This window comes from Catharus ustulatus, chromosome 3, assembly GCF_009819885.2.
Source record: "Catharus ustulatus isolate bCatUst1 chromosome 3, bCatUst1.pri.v2, whole genome shotgun sequence".
In the NCBI taxonomy this organism is placed as follows: domain Eukaryota; kingdom Metazoa; phylum Chordata; class Aves; order Passeriformes; family Turdidae; genus Catharus; species Catharus ustulatus.
Window position 1 is genome coordinate 105,774,434 of NC_046223.1, and position 21,810 is coordinate 105,796,243.

The 21,810-nt window shown below is 36.4% G+C and overlaps 1 long non-coding RNA gene across 1 annotated transcript in view; it reads right to left on the reverse strand.

Annotated features, from left to right (window-relative positions):
* Positions 1-259: 259 nt before the first annotated feature.
* Positions 260-21,810, reverse strand: part of LOC116994728 — a 46,208-nt gene continuing 24,657 nt past the window's right edge. The window contains exons 7-8 of the long non-coding RNA XR_004417560.1: positions 1,476-1,541; positions 260-753 (exon numbers count right to left, since the gene is read on the reverse strand). This is a non-coding gene — a long non-coding RNA (uncharacterized LOC116994728). The remainder of the gene's footprint in view (positions 754-1,475; positions 1,542-21,810) is intronic.

Here is a 21,810-nt window from a genome sequence, read left to right on the forward strand (position 1 = left end):
AGGCGCCTGTGAGTTGTCATCCATTATGAAAATTAGCATGCTAGACAAATGTGACAGATGCACACTCACTTAATGAGTTTCACAGGTATTTGCTTAAGGAGAAGTCAATCTCTGTGCTAAAGATGGCCAAAACTTCTTAGGAATTATGCAGAAATCTAAGGACAATTCTGTGCAAACTGAATATTTTCAAAATTTTAGCAGATTTTCATTCAGAATCAATTAAATTTCTGTTAAATCAGGCTCTTTTTAAAAAGAAAAGGAACCTGATATAATTATATCATGCAGTAGAATGATATAATTGTTTCGTGGCCTTATCTTTGTAAAAACTGTATTGTTTAGGTTCCTTGTTTGGGAGCAGAGAGTTTTTGCTCTTTTTAATAGACTGAGATGACATGTATTGTAAATGTCAACGAGGTTTTTGTTTGTTTGTTTGTTAAACTGTAACCAAGTATAAATCTTGACCTAGAAATCTAAATTTTTGTTGTACCCTAGTGACAACATATTGCTGATGTGTGCCTTCCATGCTGGAAAGTTGGATGACTCCAGCATTAAATTAGGAGAGATGATTGGCAGTGCACAGCCTCCAGGCACCATGGCAAGCAGTTCTTTCTTGAAGTTATTAGGAACAGCTTGATTACAGCTCCAAGTGGCACCTTATAAAGCTTCTGTTTCTGTCATTTCTAGTATTTTCTTGGGTAGCATGTTTGGAGTGGAAAAAGAAATTTTGAAGACAATGTAGCTCTTTAATACAACCTACAAGAAAGTGCAAATGAAAACCTAGGACAGTAGCATGAAGTTATATGCATACTGTTTTGAGTTAAGTTCAAATCTTCTCACCAGTCTACATATTCCATCAAAGGAATGAAATCTCAGTATGGAAACTCGGCCTGCATTGGTCAAGTTTAGGGGAAAGAAGTACTTCTGTTAGAGCTCTTCTCCATATTTTAATTAATTATTGAATTAACAGTTAATATGATAGATTTTCAATATACAGCTGGAAAATGATGCCAATTCAACCACTGAAAACATCTGGAGACATAATTTGCTGCAAACTTAAAATATCAGGTGGCTCCTAGCTTTTGTTTATATGAAGCAACATCATGAAAAATAAATAAGATTACAATTTTATCTTATGTCTTCTGTTTTATTGAATTTTATGCACTGAGAACACAAGTATTCTTCATTTCAGATGCTTTTTGTAAGAATGCAATGGCAAACTAGAGTCTAATAAGACTTTTTTACTCTAGGATAGAAAAGAAATAGGGTGTTACTCTTAGTTTCTATCTGTTGCCATTTTATTGTCAGACCAGGGACCTATTATTTGGAGTAGAGCATAGCCAACAGTCAATATCAAAATAACTTTCTGGTCTAGAAATTGCTTTTGTAAGTAATGGTTTAAAATTCAGGATCTTTAGTTTGATTTAAATATTGTGGGGTCATGTGGATAAACTTTTGATAATAACAGCACTACCTACTGGAGTTAACTCTGGTGGATTATTCCTTTTGTGGCTTCTGGGACGAATCAAAAGAGGTCTTCAGATCTGAAAAACAGAAGAAATAAAAATATTGCAGACAAGCTGTAATAAAAATGTTGTAAAGCTCTTTCTTGAAATATATGTCTTTACTTGACAAAGTGTTCACAATTAGAGTCTAATTTTAAAAGATATCTTCTTTTCAATATTCTGGAATAAGTTAAGATCATCATCTCTTATTTTTTTAATTCTAATTGGATGCAGAACAAAAATTTTTGTCAATCCTGCTGATACCTGTACTAAATTCCTTTTTGGCTTTGAATTTCCTTTCAGATATAATTCAGAATAATAATGATGATTTTTATAGCCTTGCATAGTCTGAGATTTCAATTCTAAGTGCTTATTGTCATTCTTGCTCTCATTTACTAGGATGGAAGGTTTGGACTAGCATGCTCTTAAACACACTTGTGTGGCTTTAATATGTCAATTGTTTTAGAAATAGCTGTTATTGATTGTCGATGTAGTGTAGCCATACATATTATATATATATATATATATACACACACATATATATATATACAGATATAGATATCTATGTCATTCAAACAAAAGTAACAAAAATACATGTAAAGGCAGTGGAGTGGAGTGACTTTGGCTGGATGCCAGGTGCCCACCAAGCCAATCTCTCCCTCCCCTTCCCAGAGGGAGAGGGTAGAGAAAATAACTCATCTCATAGGTTGAGATAAGACACTTTACTAAAGCAAAAAAAGTGAGTTATCATGTACATAAGCAAGGGGGAAGGAAAGTTTAAGCTGTACCTCCCCGCAGTGAGGGATGTTCAGCCAGTTCCCAGAAAGCAGAGCTTCAGCACACAGACTGGTTGCTATGAAGGCAGACATTGTAAATAAAAAACACCCCAAATTTCTCCTCCTTTCTCTAGCTTTTCTATCTAGGCTGATGTTTGGGTATGGAATACCCCTTTGGTTAATTAGGATAATCTGGTTGGTTTGGTTCCCTCCCAGGATCCTGCCCCCGCTAGCCCCTTGATGGGGGAGGAATGTTGGAGATATCACTGGTGCTGTGCCAGTGCTGCTCAGCAGTGCCCAAATCACCGGGCTGTTACCAACACCTTTCTGTCTTGTATCCTAATACTCACTGGTAAGGACTGGCAGAAACATCCCTGTGACCTAAAGGTTTACTTGCATCATCAGGCTTTGGGTCATGCGCTGCAGGTCAGGTGTTCAGTGGTTGTTTGTTTTGCTTTTTCCTATGGTCCCACTACTACTCTGTAATAAATAAATAAATAAATAAATAGATAAATAAATAAATAAAATTGCTTATAAGAATAAGTTTATGTTTCTGTATTTATCAGCCCTATCTACATATATTCTACCTGTTTCTCTCTGTGTTCTCTGTACTCGTTATGGTGAATGCTTTATGCAAATCAAGAATTTCTAATCTCTTTACTTCACCCGGAAAGAGCAAAATAATGCTTCAGAATTCTCATAATGAGTCATTTCAAACCTCATAAATGGGCACATTTCTATTTTTGCACAAAACATACACAGCTTTCTGGAATTTACCCTCCCAGAACATGTTCCTGAGGCTAAGCACTATCTATGCAGGATCCATGCAGTCCCTGACTTTTGCACAGCTTACTTAAATACCCACTGTGCTTTTAATATGTCTTTGTAAAATAAAGGTTCTGGGGAAATTCTCATTTTCACTCCTTTATTATGAATTAAGGTTTTCCCCACTAAATATTGTTCCACTCAGTCCTGATGCAACCTCTTGAACTTTCTGTGCTGCATCTGCTGTGATTCCACTATTAATAAGACACCACAGTAGTGAGACACTGTGAGAATAGTGGTGCCTGCTGATCCCAAAATGCTGCCAGAGCTGTGCTAGTGAACACACAGCTGCTCTGGCAGTGAGCACAGATCTGTGCAGACTAGAGGGGGATGTTTTGTGCATGGGATTGGAGTTCCACGTGGGAGCTAACAGGAGGTTCTGTGGATGACAATGGGGTTATCATTGAATGGGCACTGGGGGTGGTTAAGATGGAAAGATGCAGAAGCTGAAGCTCAGGAGAGAGGTGGTACAGCAAATAGCATGCTCCTTATAAAAAAGCAGGAAAGAGTAGTACTAGCCACTCTGCTGAAAAAATCAACAAGAGGAAGAACAAAACATTGTCCACTGCCAAGAGGTGGCTTACATGTATGGTTTGAATGACTGGGTACTGTGTGTCCAGTGTCCAGAAGGGAGCAGGAGCAACATCACCTATGAACAGCTGAGTGTGTTTATGGAGCTGGGATTCCCTTCTCTGCTCTTGGGATGTGCCCCAATGAAAGCTTTTTCTCCCATTCATTTTTACAATGCTTAGCACAAATCTGGATAAGGATATTTTGCTACTGGTAGCAACTGAAGTTGTGACTTAACTATTCCCCTGCACATGAATTACACCCCATACCGTGTTTTTTCTTTTCAATTATTTCTCTGAAAACATTAGAATTATTTCAATGCAGTCCATAAGAAGTATTTGCCCTTTCCAAACTATTCTGAGAAAAGTCAGAACCGGTCTAATAAGATGCTAAGATCCTGTCTTAGAATCATGCCAACAGCTACATCTGGTGTGATTTTTTATTTTAAATATCCCTCAGTGCATTTCTAGAATTAACCACCTCCTTTCAACAATATAGATTGCTGATAGATGTAACTGTACTCCTACTTAATACAGAACTGCTTGAGCAAGCAAGCACCCCATTAATGGAGCACACACATTGTTGTCAGAAGTGTGCTTTATTTGAGACAGAAGCTTGGGTAATGCTGACTGGCCTACATTTCTGCATAGAAAATAGTAATAATTTGATACTATAATAATTTGTCTAAGGGCTACATAGATTTAACTAGAAATTTTTAGTACTAGAGGGGCCCAAAACTGTATATGGAAACAATTATTTAAATATTCATTTCTACCCCTGAAAAAAGGAAAGAAAAAACAAACCCATTCAATTTTGTAAAAGTTTTCACATCTCTGGAAAAAAGATAATCATAAATTTATGAATTACTAGTCTGTGATTAGATTACTTCACCACATATTTTAAACTCACCCTCTAAGTAGCATTGAATTGATGAATGTGAGTTTGAAACAACGAATGTGCTTTACTGTGAGGCTGAGTTTTACTTTCTCAATTATGTGTAATATAAACAATACTTAATTGAAGAAGGGAAGGTTTTGTCACTTTAATCCCTGTAGGGGATGTTTTTCCTTTTGAGTGATAACAACTTTGATATGTAATAACAGCTATCCATAAATCGCTGATTTTTGTTGTTCATTTGAATTGTTTCTTATAGGTGTTAAAATAACCATGACTGGTTTTCCTTTTCATTTTTTTCCAATGTCTCATTTGTGCTGCAGACTGAACTGAGAAACTGCGGGAAAGAAGCGCTTTTTGAGTCCTTTTCTATTATTTGCCAACAGCAAGTTCTTTTTTGTTCTGGTGATATTAAAAAAATAATAGAAAAAACATGCTATTTGATACTGAATGCTGTCAAGTAAAATTGAGTAGCAGGTGTCAGATTCATATCTTCTACTAGTTAGTAATCATACAGTCTAATTCAGCCACTAGATTTAAAAATGCAGGTACCAATAATATTTGCCTTGGTTTGATACTTCTATGACTACAATGTCAGCATTTAATATAAGACACTGCTAAATCATTCCCTATTATCAGCCTTTTCCCCATCCCCCATCTTCTTTCTTTTCCTTCCAGGATATTTACTCTTTCTGTAATGACAAAAGTAAAAGGTAAAATGTGTCTCCATTCTTCTCTTTGGAATAATCCCAAGGAAATTTGATTATGTTTTAACTCAGGAGGCTTGTCTCCAAACCCTCATTTTAAATTTAACCTCAGACTTAATGGGGCTCACATAACTGTGAGAACAATGACCACAGGAGGCAAACAGTTTTTAATGATGTTGTTCACGGTGCTGGTACCATTAGGGGCACCACCCCCAGATTGCAGTACTTCAAAAGGTTTTGTTAAAATGCTACATTTTTCATAGATCATGTCATCCAAATAAGGAGTAAAAGGAATTTTCTTGGTCAACATTTTACTGACAAAAAGTTAGAAGTCAGATCTGAGAGGGTTTTTAATGCATTGTAGTTATTTCACCTTGATGTTGGCATTATTCCTGGGGTACAGCTTTCTACATAATGAAGTATTTTTTTATTATTAATTTCCTCTTCATCACCATCACCACCTTCGTCATTTTCATAACCATCAATTATGGTTTGCAGATGTTAGTTAACACTTTTGTAAAAGCCAGTGTCCTTAAAGCGATCTTTCTTTCCTATCATTACACGTATAGCTTTCCATTTGAATTAATTTAGAAAGGATTAGATATGCTTGCAGTTTGTCTATAATAGCAACATCTCAAAATTTGTGGAAATCTTTTATTGACATTTTACTTTCTGTTTCTGGTCCAGTTACTTTCTGAATTTAAAGTGCAGGATTACACATACTTGCATCAGAACACATTTGAAATTGTTGCGCATATTTTGAGAGGTTTTCGGAATAAACTACTTTCTTCCAAATAGACTTTTTCCTTCCCTGGAGACCTTTAAGTTTTCTTCTCAGAGATAGTCCCGAGAAGAATCAGGTTACAACTTCACTGGTAGCCATAAAAAACCAGGGCACTGCTGCAAGTTTGGGAACTGGATTGTCTTGTAGGTGTTTACTATGATTTTGGCACTTTATATAATAGCTCCATGCAAGGGTCAGGTGTTGAGAGGTCAGGTAATTTTCCCAGCTTGTGATTTAAATGATGGCACTTTCAGAGGTTAAAATACCTCTTTAAGTATGCCACATGTCCAGGGCTTCAGTTTACCATTAAAGCCGTGGCCCTTATCTAGCAGAAACACAAAAGTCTGGTAAAGTTGTTTTCTACGCTTTCAGACATGGGCACTGGTTTCTGATTCACTTAGTGACATCAACAGCACATCATATAATTATATGCTCTAAAATGTTCAGAGTCTAACTATCCTCTGAAAACATAATTGTCTATTTTCTGCTCCTACACCCATATGTTTTAAGGAAGGTTGAGTTATTCTGTAAGACCCTGTATAAGCCTGAACTCCTTACTCTGTGAGTAGCTCTGTTCAAGCCAAAAGAGCACCTGCTTTGCTGTGCTCTGTAAATTGCAGCATGGACCAGAACACATCCTCCTCTTCCCAGCTCTTACTAAAGCTGCAAAGGAACTGGTCACAGGAAAGAGCTTCAACTTGAAGAATTTATAGATAATTAGGAAAATTACATGTGTTCATGGATGTGCTGCAACCTCGATCTCTTAATACATGATCCCAAAAGCTTTATACAAATGAAAAATTGCTAAATGCTTTCTTTTTCCTCCTTACTTTTCTCAACAGTGAATTCACAATGTCAGTGCTCAGTTTGAAAATAGAGGAATGATTAGTGCTACTAGCAACAAGTATAATGAGAACAAGATATTGAATAGAGCAGAGGTTTTTTGTGTGCAGCACCTTTGATAAACCAACCATAAAACAGAGCTCTTATTACTGTGGCAACTATTTTAAGAAAAATGTTCCCCTGCCAAATTTGTCTTTTGACTTGAAACATAACTATAACCTCACACATTCAGCAGAATTCACCTCTCAAAGCCACAGCTATGCTTTCTGCTTCCAGAAAATAATGCACTGAAGTGTTCTCATGGACTTGGCAATCAATTAGAAGAACCCATTCTCATGGAATATATAAATTTATATATATATATGCTAAGTTACTCCTTTACTGCTCCTTTAGAAAAGTGTTTCATTGGTTACACTCTGTTTCAGATACTATGACAGGCAGCATTTTCTTTTTTTTTTCAGTGGATCTGCTTTTTTATATGCTTCACTTGCACATGGTGCTCAAGTAGAATGCCATTGTAAAAGAGTACTTTCTCAAATAAGAACTTGGGTCATTAAATTTTGCAGAGAATTCCACACCACAGAATCTGAGTGTAATGAAAACCACTTGGCTGCAGACATTTGGTGGCAATATTCATAGCTAGAGATGGACAGCAAATTAGGCCTGCTGTGTTACATGCATTGTCCTGCTAGAGTGAGGCACATTAACTGAATTCAACTGTGCAGTCAAGAGATGTCTTTCCTCCTCTTAAATGTGTAACTCACTGGTGGGCAACAGAGAAGGAAGGAAGCACAAGGGCAAATGGAAAAATAATCTAATAATTATTCACAGTGCACTTTAAATGCTTATCATCTGTGAACATTTGCTCATTCTGAATTCTAGATTTCAACAGCTAGTTTTGTAGTAAAAATAAGGTTTAGAGGTATACTTAAAAGATATATGCATTGATTATGATGTTCACAAAAATATGTCTTAATATCTTAAAAACATTGCCATTAACAGAACAAAAAATCTATGTGAGAATAATATTAAAGCAACAAAAAATTTCATTAAGTGGTTGAAGATTATTATTTGCTTTTCATAACTGACTTAGAGAGGAAAAGCTAAATTTAGATTTTTTTATTGTACAATTACAATTAGTAACAAATGAAATTACATTTCAGAAGTTTCTAGCAGAAGTTCTCAGTCATATATTTTCAAAATATTTTAAATGTTTATGAATTTTTTAAGTTTGAGTAAATTTTTGTGTCAAAGCAGACCTCATTTTTCTTGTATCAAAATAGCAGCCAGGCTCTCTTTCAAATGTTATGTTCTTTCTCTAAGAATACACAGCTTTTTATTTCTTACTGCTGCTACTTACGTAGTTTCAAACCAGTTTCACAAAAGCTCAGACGGTGACTTGGACAGTATCTTTCTATATTTATTATTGGGCAAAGTTGCCAGCAAACAAAAAGAAGTAGCCATCAGAGACAGATAAGAAGTTCAGATATAAGAGAGAGTTTTTAAGACTGCTCTGCAAAACTCCATTGTGAAGTTTATACCAGCTTCCATCTTAAGTGTATTATCCTGCTGGTGGTTCTTTCAATGCCACTTACCCATCCCTCTCGCAGTCAAGTCCCTTGAAATCCAGAGTGCAAACCCCCTGGGACACAGGGTTACCCTGACAATTTGTGTGCTGTTCACAGTACTGGGAGCCATGCCTGGCTGGGACTTTCAGGTACTCCAGCAGTGGCTGTCAGCACAATTTTAAATAAATAAATAGCGCATTAGGGATTATTTAGTTATACCATTACAGACAAAAATTGTTGTACTTTTGAGGTCAATTTGCCCACATAACATTCTCCTAAAACAGCTTTCTTCTTTCCTCAGTGCATTTTTCCTTATCAATATATTTCCTGCTGCAAGATACACATGAAATATATATGAACATATGAAATCAATGAAAGTAATAATTTCATATATTTGATTGCTTTTCAGTGAACAAATAAATAAGAAAAATTTTTCAAGCCTGACTACTTGTACTATAAAACTAGATTTTAAGGTGATGCAACTTGTGTAACATATCCAGGATGAAAAATATTAAACTTAAAATAAAATCCTGGTATAGGCGTAATTTTAAAAGGGAAATATTTTCTGCTTATCAGCGTCTGGATGGATGTTTAGGGCAACAGATAAAAAAGAAATATCTTCATTAGTCTAATTTCTTTCATGAATGCCATTTTACAGCATTTAATTATTCAAGTAGTGAAGGATCTCTTCATCATTCAGTTTACAGAATGGATGGTTGTCTCAGAAAGAATTAGGGAAAGGGGAAAGCATGACTCTACAAGGATTGCTCAATTTATTATAGAAATTGAGTAAAACATGACTGTCATTTAGCAGAAATTCCATAATGTTGTTTTCTGACACAGAGGCAACTAAATTGAGGATATCATTCACCACATCATTTGAGATATTAAGTATAAAGCTGAAACCTATTTTGTTAGCCTGTCCTTAGGAAAGTTAGCTCATTCAGGACACGTGGTCATTTCCACAGTCTCCTTGGCTCTTGAAGGCTTTTGAGCTGTTCTGCAGACATGAGCATGCTGCAATTCAACGTGCCCTGGGAACCTCATGGTGCTCTATCAAGAATGGGGGAGGGTGATTCAAGATGTACTCCTAAAAAATGGGGGTTTGTTAGCCTCTTTTTCATCTTGGTTTCATCTCATATGAAATGTAGACACTTCTATCTGACTTCTTGAATTAATATAAACCCACTTCATAAATATACTTGAAGTACAGGTTTGTCAGAGGAATATATTGCTTCACCTCTCACAGTAGGAGCTATAAATAGTATAGAATTTCAGCATATAAGACACAACGTTAGACAAAGACTGTTAATATTGATCATAAATCTTTTTGTTTTTTCGGCTTTCTTAAGGTATGATTTTGAGGTTCATGTTGTTGCTATTACTCTAGTGATTTAACTACAGTTGTGGAAATAAATATACTTATGAGCTGCATCTGCTGTTTCCAGCTTAGCACAGCAGTGTCATTTTTTTCTGGCCAAGGTATGGTTGGTTGTCTTCTGTTGAGGGGTTAGAGATATTTATAATGAAGGAAGGCACATGTATGTGCCTCAGTCTGTCTTCAAAAATCATAGTGGGGCCCTCAAGCAGATGATGTACTGAGATAATTTGCTCTATGTTAGGTTTTAGTGGCTTGAGAGCAGGGCAAAGCTCGTGATGGCAGGATCAGAACATAGCACTAACAGTAATTATATGACTGAACCAATTATTTTTTTGAGCAAAATGTGAGCAATTTTTTCTTATCTTATGTCACACTGCTCCGCGATAGGAAAAGTAGGTTGAGTTTAAATCCCATCCATGCTCACAACATTATGGACTTCCTCCAGGATGATTACTTCCTGCTGACTATGATGAATTACTTCAAAGTATTCAGAAATTAAGTTAGGTACATTCCAGACTCAGAAATGAACTGCTTCTATACCACAATCAAGTTACACAGATTTGCTTGGTTAATAGTCGGACTCAATGACATTCAAGTTCTTTTCCAACCTACATGATTCTATGATTCATGAAAAAGGTGTTTTTTAAGGTCAAACTGAAAAGTATTCGGTGGCCTTTCTTATTTAAAACCAGCCAGAATGCTGCAGCACCAGAGCATCCTAAAATACCCAGCTGTGATCTAAACACTAGCATCTTTCAAGTGGAAGGAAAGAAAGACAGAATAATTTCTGCTATGGTTTATGGTTTAAACTAGCATTAACAAGGGAAATACTATGCCCTTTCCTTCCAACCCCTTTTATTAGGAAGGGATTGAAATAGCAGAAATAAGCCTAGACCAAGATCAGCAATCCAGCTGTATCAGCATGATGTCTACACAGATATATTAGCCTAAAGGAGTGCCACACAAATGTCAATGAGTTGCTTGCTCCAGTGTCCCTGTGCTCTACGCACGTACCAGCAGATCAAGCAGCTTAAGGGACAACCCACTGTCAGAGCAATCCTTTACTGCTCCTGCCTCAGGTCAAGTCTCCCAAACAGTTCATAGGCACAGGGGCAGACTGAAAGTCAGCTTCAGAGACAGAAAATTGGCCCCTCAAACTGTTTATTTTACTATTATAGGCATATTTGCATAAGCCTGTTTAATAATATACTGAATACTTTTAAGAATCAAATGGGAAGGATTCCCTCATTGACTAATTCTTGAAATACTTCTTTAGCCATAAAACTGAACAAACCCATTTTCTTCCCTGTGGCTGTTATCTATTAATGCCATCTCTCAAAAAAGGAGAATTCTGTTTCAATATCAATAATCAGATATTGCTGTAGTTGCAAGTTCTTTCCTGTTAGATTTTGAAAACTGTACTTTTAGAAGTCTTCTGAAGGGACTCATATTATTGAGATATATCAAGAAATAACCTTACCAGCAGCAGTGTTGTCTGGGCTTGACATTGCATGTGAAACCAAAAGAGGTCAGGAAGTCAAAACTCAATTCACTGGGCTATAAGCAAATACAATTCAACCACTTTGATACAGTGGTGGGTCTAGAGATTGATCTGCTCATGAAAGCTTTCAGCCTGTGCATTTTAATGCCCCATACATGCAGTCAGACTCACTGGAGAATGAGGAAACTCTTACCTTTCTTATGAAGTGAACCGCAGAGGGCCTCACCATCAAGGATCAAGGTCTAGCAAATGGCACACGAGTTATTGGAGGTCTTGATATTTCTCCTTCTCTTCCAACTTACTTGAATCCTGGCTAAAGTAGTTATGAATTCCAACCCTTTATTTCTACCTGAGGCCTTGTCCTTGATAATTCTTAAAAATATGAAAGCTCCTATGGAACTTTTCCCTCTGGTTTTGTCCCAAAGTTTACTTGTGACTAACCTGATTTAATAACCTCTTTTTATAAAAAAAATATTATTTGTTACTACAAAGAAAGAAAGGTTGAAAAGATATTAATGCATTCTCAGAGACATCTATATAAAGCTGTAGGAATATTAAATGAAACAGTGAACGCAAAGACTTTTGTTTATCCCTTAAAATGTGAAATTAAAGTAAATTTGTGGAAGTAGGTTTGCAACTCATGACAAGACATCTGTTTTTCACAGTGGAATTCTGTTTAACTGGTAGAAGTGATTGCTTTAATATGTTACTGAGTTCAAGAGCTTGGTAAGCTTTAAAACAACTAGCCATTTACATGGATAATGGGAACACCCACTGTTACATTAGACAGAAATAAAGATTTTGTTCAGAATGGTAATAAATCTTCATGTTTTTATACTGAAACGTATCATTAGCTGTCAAGCAGTAAGAAACAATTTACATACAGCCCAGTTATTTTAAAATAAATGTCCATATAACTAGGATTTTGGTTTGTTGGTGAATAAAATTCCTTAAAAAAACAACAGAACCCTAAAGTATACCTGCGATAAGTTAAACTTGAAAAACAACTGAATGTTTGGTGAAATGAAAAGAAAATGTGTGTGTATTGAACATAACCACCAGTTTTATTTGCAGCAACGTTTAAAATTAAATTGATAGCTTAAGAATATTTAAAATAAAAATATGTGTATACATAACCATCAGCTTCTAGAGACCCATCTCTGAGGCTGACTGCTGAGGATGCCTCAAGGGCAGCTTGCTGGGTTCCTCCCTGAGACCCAGGCTGGCTGTTGTCACACGTGTCCCTCCAATGGCACACAGGATCTCCAGGGCTGAGGCACCTACAAAATAACCCAGGAGGCAGCTGAAAGATGAGTGGTGGCATCAGACCTGCCTAGCTGCAGAAACTAGTCTTACACAGCATGTGATGCTTTATGGCACTTTAAGCAGATCAGTGGGACATATTCTAAACATCCTTATTGATCTGTATCATTTATAGAACTTAGCATTACTTCAGAAAAGCATAGAAAGAGATTTACAGATATCCACAGTGTTATTGCATGGCAGTGAGCCTACACATTCACTTTAATGTCAGATGCTTACTGTACTCACTGCTAAGTAGCTATTACTTCCCTCAGCACTAGTCTGGTTTTGTTTTAATAAGGTGTCTTCAACCACCATCATCCACTCACCACAGTTTTGTCTGGTTGAGAAGGCTGCAATGTGTAACATTTTTTAAACACAATTATGGGATCTTCTGTTTATGGGTCATGGAACAATAATGAAGTGTTCTTCAGTCAGAGCAGTTGATACAATTTTTAGAGATGATACTCTGCCTGATTATAGTCTGACTGGTCACTTTAACCAGCGTCCATCTGCATGAGGTTGTCTCCTGATTCCTCAGTTTTCTGTACTTGCCTTGGAAGACTGGAGTACAAGCTCAGGACCAGGGTTTAGACATTTGAACATAAGAATTGTCTTCAAGAACCCAGAGCTCAGTAAGGGATAGCATGGTATTCCAGCTAAAGATTATGGACTAAAAGCAATCTAAATGTTAAATAATTTAAGGTTAAGTAAAAATGTTAAATAATTTAAGGTTAAGTAATTTCTACAACCATGCATATGTTTTTTATAATTAATATTTTAATTGCTTTTTTCTTTCTTTTCTCTTTGATTATCTCAAAAATTGTGTGATTAATGAGAAGGATATTTATCAAACTCTCCATAGGAACATAAACCTGCAAAGGATCAAGGTTGCTCTTCTGGCATCTCTCTGAACATTCTCCAGTTAGACATTCATATTTAACCATAGTCATTAAAATATATTAAATGTTATTGCACTGTGGGGTTTATTATTATTATTATTATTATTATTATTATTATTATTATTATTATTATTATTATTATTAAATATCAGGCAAAGAAAACTCCACGTTGTTTGCTTTAACATATTTTTAGAGGAATTACATTGAGCGTAAAAAGGTTGTGAAATTTATATTCATCATTAAACTGTTCCTCAAGATGCAGTTCAATTTTCTTTAAAAGGTGAACAAACCAAATTAGCATTTTGATGAAATTAAGAGGAAAGATCTAAGAACTTGATTGTATTCTAATGTAAAATAGTAATTTAAAGGAGAAAAAAAAGTGGTAGAAGAAAAATTAGTACAGATTCAGAAACTCAAAAATTGCACTGGAAAGGAACTATACTTCATTGCGCATGATATACCAAATACCTTCTCGAGAAACTGTTTTATAATTGGGTTGAGATCAGGAATCAGACAATTAAAAAAAAATTAAGCTAAATTAAACAAATAACAGTTCCAATCCCTAGAGTTATTAAGTATAACTTAATTTCACTTTTGAAATAAAGTGCTTGAAATACATTTTTTAAAATCAAAACTGCTTCAAATAGACTTCAGTTCAGCAATGGCTATATCCATAGCCCAAATCAAACCTTCAGGAAATCACATTGTGAGAATGCTTACATTTCATTGCATTCAAAGATAAACAACAGTGTACATGTGTTTTATTTGCTTGTTTGTTGAATTTTAGAGATGGTTTAATTTCACAGATGAATTAAGAAGTGAAAGAAAACATTGTACTTTCATTTTTAGATTTTTTTCTAGAACTTTTTTTTTTTTTTCCCAAACAGGAGAAAGGAGAAAAATTCTAGGACCACATTTTGTATTGCCAAATTATCTTTGTTTCTTTCACCACAAAGGTAATTTTCAGCCTATTGGTTAAGAACTTTTTCAGAGATGTTCAGAAGCAGGCAATACTTTTTTTATCTTTTACAAATCGTGCCTGATCTGATCATGACTGTAGCCTGAATTGGCTTGTTTCACATTCCCAAACACCGTCCTTCCTTCTAACTCAGTTTAAATTCAATATTAACTTCAGGCAACTCAAAGATACATTTGTTTCAGAAAACAGTCATTGTAAAATATTTGTTCAGACACAAAGCTGAGCCCTCAGGGTTCAAACAGAGCTGAAGACAAAGCAAGAAATATAGACAACATTAGTAACTCTGCTGTGTTAGAGAAGCACCCAAATATATATGAATGGTTACTATAGAGATCTATTCTAGAAGACCTGACTGGTCTGATACGGTATAAGCCTTCTTTTATCCTCGTTAAAGGCAACAGAAACTTTAGAATCAATTCTTTTCAAAGCGGTGTTTTAGATATCCCCCTTTTAAAACAGAAATCTAAATATATATGCCAGCTGACTTCTCTTAGCTGACAAAAAGGTGTGGTACTGAAGAGGGCTGAGTTTCTTGAACAGCTGGCTTCAGACTCAAAACATTCTTTTTTCTCCTGCACTGAACCATTATTTGTTTAGTCTCTTAAATGGTAACCGCTAAAGAACACCATCAGACTGGACAGTCAGAAGTTCTGATTCCCTGTTCCCTTTAACTGTGGCACTGGTCTGGAAATAATTTTCAAAACAGTCTCCTTACAACTTTCTTTTCTTTTTAGTCTTTTAAGCAACGACAGACATTGTTCATATCCAAAGAAATCTGACCTGACTGAAGATTTATATGTTGATGTGAAGACACAAACATCCACAAACTTGTATGTTCTGCAGTAATTTTAAACCTAGGTAACAAACCAATCTGGACACAGATGACTCCGTTTCTCTGGGAAAAAAAATAATTTACGAGATTTAGATGGTTGCAAATTCATATGTACAAGATAATGTTTAGACTAGAAATAGGAAAAATAATGATCATTCTTTCAGGATATTAAAAGCAAAATCCTCAGACAGAAATAAAAAGAAGAAAAAATAGCTTCTGAAAGTGTGTAATGAAAAATTACAAATAAGGAATTGCTTCAAAAAGATCACAGATACTAATCTAGTATGAATCAATTCTCCTTTCCAGTCATATTCAACCTTTATATGATAGTTTTAATAGGCTCATTCCTTTCTGCCAATTTCAAGAAAGACTTCTACTGATCAATGGCATTTGTTTCAAAGAAGAGAGCAGAGAGAGGGGGAATGCTGGTAACTGGAGGCACGGTTTTTCTCAGAAGATGGCTGAATAATGCTATAGAACGGTGTGAAACACAGAGGCAATATACCTGATCATATCTGTCACTCATTAAGCTTTCATTTCCAATCTACTGCTTTGTTTATTTTCCTATTTAGTACCTTAAAGAACATAGTTTAGTTCCTACTGTTTCGAACAATGAATTTTCTTGATTTTGGGATAGCAAACTTTGTACAGAATTTGTCTCAGAAGAAATTTCAGTAGTATTGAGATATGAAGACAGGACCCTGGACACAATATACAACAGAGCATATTCCCTACTGTGAGAAGCCTTTTTGTCTCAAATCCAGGCAACAGACTGAGGGACTGCAAGTCCTACTTTTATGTCTGGCTTTCAGAAATGAGCTTATATTGCTTCTGGTTCTGCTGCTCCAGTCCTGGGGACTTCTGTTTACACGGGAAACCCTGTACCTTTAAAACAGTTTTTCTTTATTTCCCTTTTAAAAAATTTTCCTTTAAAACATTCGTTGTTATTTATTTCTCAGATCATGCTTCAAAAACTTTGTGGTCTAAATAGAGAAATTATTTTATGAGCTTCATTTGCTACTCTCCAGCCAGTTCCCATGGCTTTCAACATTGAGCTTTCTTTTTTTTCATCATCCAATATTTCCTTTTGTTTCTCTTCCCAGGACAAAATTGCACCATTACTCATTATTAGCTCATTGAATTCACAGCTGTACCTGTAAATAAAGGCGGGCAGGGAGTGCTCCCTGGAAGAGAGGTGACTGTTCGGTGTCATTAAAATCCTTCATACCCAGAACAATGTGGCCATACCCAGGCTCTTTATTAAAAGTGATTGCTGGCTAGGAGCCTGGGACAGTCCTAGCTGAAACCAGGCCAAAATGAGGTGAGGACCTCCACCTCCCTGAAGGATCAGGTTCAGGGGCCCAGGCCAGGTTAAGATTAGAGCCACCTCTTCGCCTACTGGTCACATGAGAATGGTAGTGGGATTTGGGTGGTGGGATTTTTTTCCTTTCTATTATCCATTTATTAATGAGTTCAGGAAAAGTGAAATACTCCTCATGACCCAGCCACCACTTTCTGCCCTTCCTGGGAAACAGGTCGTGCTGCCACCTCTGCTCATTCAGGGATTATAGCTAAAGAAGAAGGAAAGCACAGATCAAAACAGAGCTTATAAAATCCTTAAACTGGGGTGTTTCTTATGTCCAGGACCAGGATTCACTCACAGATTTTCTGTAATGGATTGTGCAAAACCTGGGCAACATTGTTGAACGTTTATGAGATTTTACACTGCCTACAGACTGCAAAACAGGATCAAGCACATATGCTGTGTCCAGGGCTGGCCAACCACAATCCAATTTAGTCTCCAGACAACCTAGCAGACATAGATTTTGAGATCACATACCCTGATTTTTGAAGATTGTACAAATCATAGAATCATAGAAATGTTTGAGTTGGAAGTAACTTTAAAACCATCTAGTTCAAACCTCCTGCTGTGGGCAGGGGCATTTTCCAGTACACCAGGTTGCTCAAAGCCCCATCCAGTGGCCTTGAACTCTTCCAGGGATGAGGCACTCACAGCTTCTCTAAAACTTCTCTGGGCAAACTGAGTTGCCCAGTCGGACCTGAAGATACCATTTCTCCTAAACTGAAGCTAGCTCACATCCTGACTACCTTAGAGTCAAAGGAACTCAGATTTGGCTTCACTTGCTCATGTTGTCATGCATCTTCAAGCATTTAATCCAGGATACCCCCAGCTAATACCTGGCTCTGAGAAGTCCAAGTTCATGGCATGTGTAACCAAAACAATGCTTGGAAGTGTCTTGGATTAAAAACCTGTAAAAATCTGATATTTTTTAGTTGCCAGGCAGAATCTGCTGAAATGCTAAATAAAAAGCCATGGTTGAAATAAATAACACTTTGAGGGATGTTGAGTATTTGAGTACATATGACTCATACAGGTATGTACTAAATTTTTTTTGTAATCTTTTCTGCTGGTAGATGCCTATTTTTTCCAAGTTTTTAAATTTAAAATTAACTTTTGCTGCCTGTTTGTCTGTGCAGTGTTTCCATTGTTGCAGCATAGTGGTTTGACGGCTTTGACATAATAGTTCATCAAATAACACAGTGTAGCTATTGTAAATAAAAAGCAAACAAAGAAACAAAAAAAACCCAAAAAACTATTCTAAAGACTAAATGCAGTTAATTCTCAATGAGAGGCAAACTGTGATATTCATAGAGGAAAATGACATGGTAAAATATGACAGCATGATCATTTTTCAAAAATATTCGAATGAGGAATGAGCAGCAATGTACCCCAAAAGCCTAAAAAAGAATCTGTTGGTAACAGGTAACAAAAACCTTTGGTGTGTATGCTACATGCAGCACAGAGACAGCACATTTTCTTTTATAATTTGTGGCATGAGGCAAATACAAATGAAACTAAAATAAAAGGCATGAAGGACTGAATAAACAAAAATGTCTTGTAGCTCATTCTGAAACAGCTGCATACAATAGCATTGGAAATGTCTTTTTAAAAAAAATACCTAACCATTTTTATTGACTTCATGTCTTGATAAACAAACTTTCATATCTTTAAACATTGTTTGAGTTTCAAGTTTTAGGGCAATCTAAAGGTATGCCTTCAACACTGTCTTCCAAAATATTGTCATAGCACTCTAGCCCAGATGAGTGAATTACCAGATGCATGAAAAAATGGTCAGATGTTTGGGCTTCAAGAGTAGTGGTTAATGGATTAAATCCAAACATAGAAATTAGTGGTATAACACTAGATTTTTATATTGGATAGAACACTTACATTCATTAATCTCCAGGTCTAAATGCTCTTTTTTTCAAATTTTTCAGATACAATCTGTATTTAAATTGTGTCCCTGTTTATGCTCCTGAAGACTGTTCAAAGAAATCTATAAACAAATATTTCTCTCCCTGAAAAATTATGCTTTAATATGAGAGATCTGCTTTCCCACTTCAGGTAATGTAACTTTGTACAACTCTGTGTTCTTACTGTGAACTCCAAGTCAACAGTATTTGCTCAAGCTGCAAAGCACACATTGTAATTTATTGCTTAAGTGATTTACCAATGTGTTTATATCCTGTCTTTGCCTAGTTTAGTAGGTGCAAGAACATTTAGTAATTATTGCTATTTAAAGATTAGTAGCTGATGGATGATGATGGTATTTTAGTAAATTGCTCTTTACAGGAGAGTGATGGTGTTGGGGTTTTGTTCCTCAGCTGTATAGGGCTTCTTTTCATTGGAAACATGAGCTATAGTAACTGTCCTGGAAAGAATGAGTAGCTGTCACAGTGTGGGTATGGATGAAATTATATTTATCAGATGATGATTAGGGCAGGCATAGCTATTTCCATAAAGGATACACTATTTATAAGGAACTTCTGTATTAGTGGAACTGCACCCATCCTACATTTGTGTCCAAGCTATTCTTGCTAATGCTGGGATCTGGCATCATAACACAATGAGGTTGGAAGGGACCTCAGGAGGATTCTGGCTCAGCCTCATACTCAAAGAGACAGCTCTAAGGTTGCTTGAGGCTCAGTCTAGCTGGATTTCAAAAATTTCCAAAGATGGAGACAGCCCTTAACTCTCAGGGTAACCCATTCCACTGCATGACTGTCCTATAAGTCACTTCTATAAACACTCTTATTTATTTCTTTATTTCCTTCCTTCCTTCCTTCCTTCCTTCCTTCCTTCCTTCCTTCCTTCCTTCCTGGAATCCTTCCTTCCTTCCTTCCTTCCTTCCTTCCTTCCTTCCTTCCTTCCTTCCTTCCTTCCTTTCCTTCCTTCCTGGAATCCTTCCTTCCTTCCTTCCTTCCTTCCTTCCTTCCTTCCTTCCTTCCTTCCTTCCTTCCTTCCTTCCTTCCTTCCTTCCTTCCTTCCTTCCTTCCTTCCTTCCTTCCTTCCTTCCTTCCTTCCTTCCTTCCTTCCTTCCTTCCTTCTCTGTTTTTATGGCACTTACCATTCCTCTGTTTCTTTTCACAAGTTTTTCTAATTACTTTTTCCCAATAACCTGTCACTGCTGCATCCTCATCAATGTTTATATAACAATAACAACACAGCCATGCTTCTTGTATCTATCAGACATATTATGTATATTGACTTTCAAATTATTGCATTCATTTAAAAATATGTCCCTTTTATGGAAATTTGAAAACACAGCATTGTGAACACTTCTCAACATTGAAATTATTTTTCTTTTCTTCCTTTTCTGCATAGATTTTTGAAATTTAATTTTTCTAATTCTTACCTTGTCATAAGTAGCAACTGAAATAATGGTGGAACCTTTCCCTAACCATGCATGGGCTGCACTCTGTTAAAGAGTAATGTGAGAATTAAATTCAGTTTAACACAATCAGAGGCCAAGCACCATAATTTTTTCATCACTTGCAAGTGGTTTTGGCACATTTTTGGCCTGGGCCAGCGACCATGCTTCCATGCACTACATTTGCATGTTTCTGGAGATAATACGAGCAATGGTGGATTGGGTTTGCATAGCAAGGTTTAGGTAGTGAGAGAATAAAGGGTGGTTTCTGTGAGAAGCCCCCAGAAGCTTCCCCCAAGCCAGTCCCAGGGGGAATATGCTGCTGGCCAAATCCTGCAGTAAGGGTGGCAACACATCTAGGATAACATGGTTAAGGGGGAAAATCCACTGCAGAACAGTGGAGGGAGAGAGGAGTGAGAATATGTGAGAGCAACAGCTCTGCAGACCTCAGGGTCAGTGAAGAGGGAGGAAGAAAATGTGCTCTAGGTGCTGGAGCAGAGATTTATTCCTCTGCAGCCCATGATGCAGCCATGGTGAGGCAGCTGCATGGGGGTCCACAGTGAAGCAGAGATGCATCTGTAGCACATGGAACCCCATGCTGGAGCCTGCATTTCCCATCCCACATCCCTCTTTGTCACTGGGAGTGGAGGAGAGTAGAGAAAATGACCAGTGAAGAAGGGAAATATTTTAAGAGTTGTTCTTGTTTCTCTTTATCCTATTCAGACTGATTTGCAGTAAATTGAATTTAAATCTAATCAAGTAAACTCTGTTTTTTTCTCTTCTAGTAATGGTTGAGTGATCTCCCTCTTCTCTTATCCCAACCTATGAACATTCCATCATTTTCTCTTTCCTGCCCAGTTGAGAGGGGAGTGACAGCATGGTTTGGTGGCCACCTTGAATCCAGACAAAGTCAACTACTACACAATGATTAATTTTCCATGGATATTTTGAAATCTGTCATCTTATTTTATAAGGTAATCTATGGACATCTATCTTACAGACATGACCAGAACTTGCCTGTTATCTACAAACCCAAAGTGACACAAAAAGTGCTTGATATGTTAATATTGACACCTTTTAGAATCTTGAGTTGTCACAAGGGAGAGTAATGTGCGTTTCTCCCACCTTCATTATAGCATGGAAGGCCCACAGAGAAATATTTTTCTGAGGGATGGTGTAATTTTTTGTTCCTTCAGCAGCAGTGCATAAGGTGCTCACATTAATGTGGACTGTGTGGACACACTGAGTGTGGCTTGGTTTCTGATTCTAATTCTAATGTCTTGCTCAACTCCTCTTACTTTTCATTTTTCATAAAATTATATCTCTGGAAACTTGTCTTAGTTTAAAATCCCTTGTCTATCAAGCATAAGGTTAGTTGCTAAATTAATTTTTAAAATTTTGAATGGTATTTCATTCCTTTCATTCCATTCCATTTGATTACAACCCTTTATTATTTTTACTAGGGCTTACACTTATTTCTAAAAGAGTTTGGAGGTCTTTTGGAGTGCAAAAATTTACTGATTTAATTAAAAATATTTTCTGTCATTCCCTCCAAAGAATCAAAACTTGTAAAATACAGGGTTGGATCCACAAAAATCTTTAAATCCTCATAGTTTCTGTCTCTGTGAGGGTCTATTCATGCTACTATGCAAACAGGGCAATTTCGTTATAATCACAAGATAAAATTAAATAAAACAAAACAAGTTTTCTG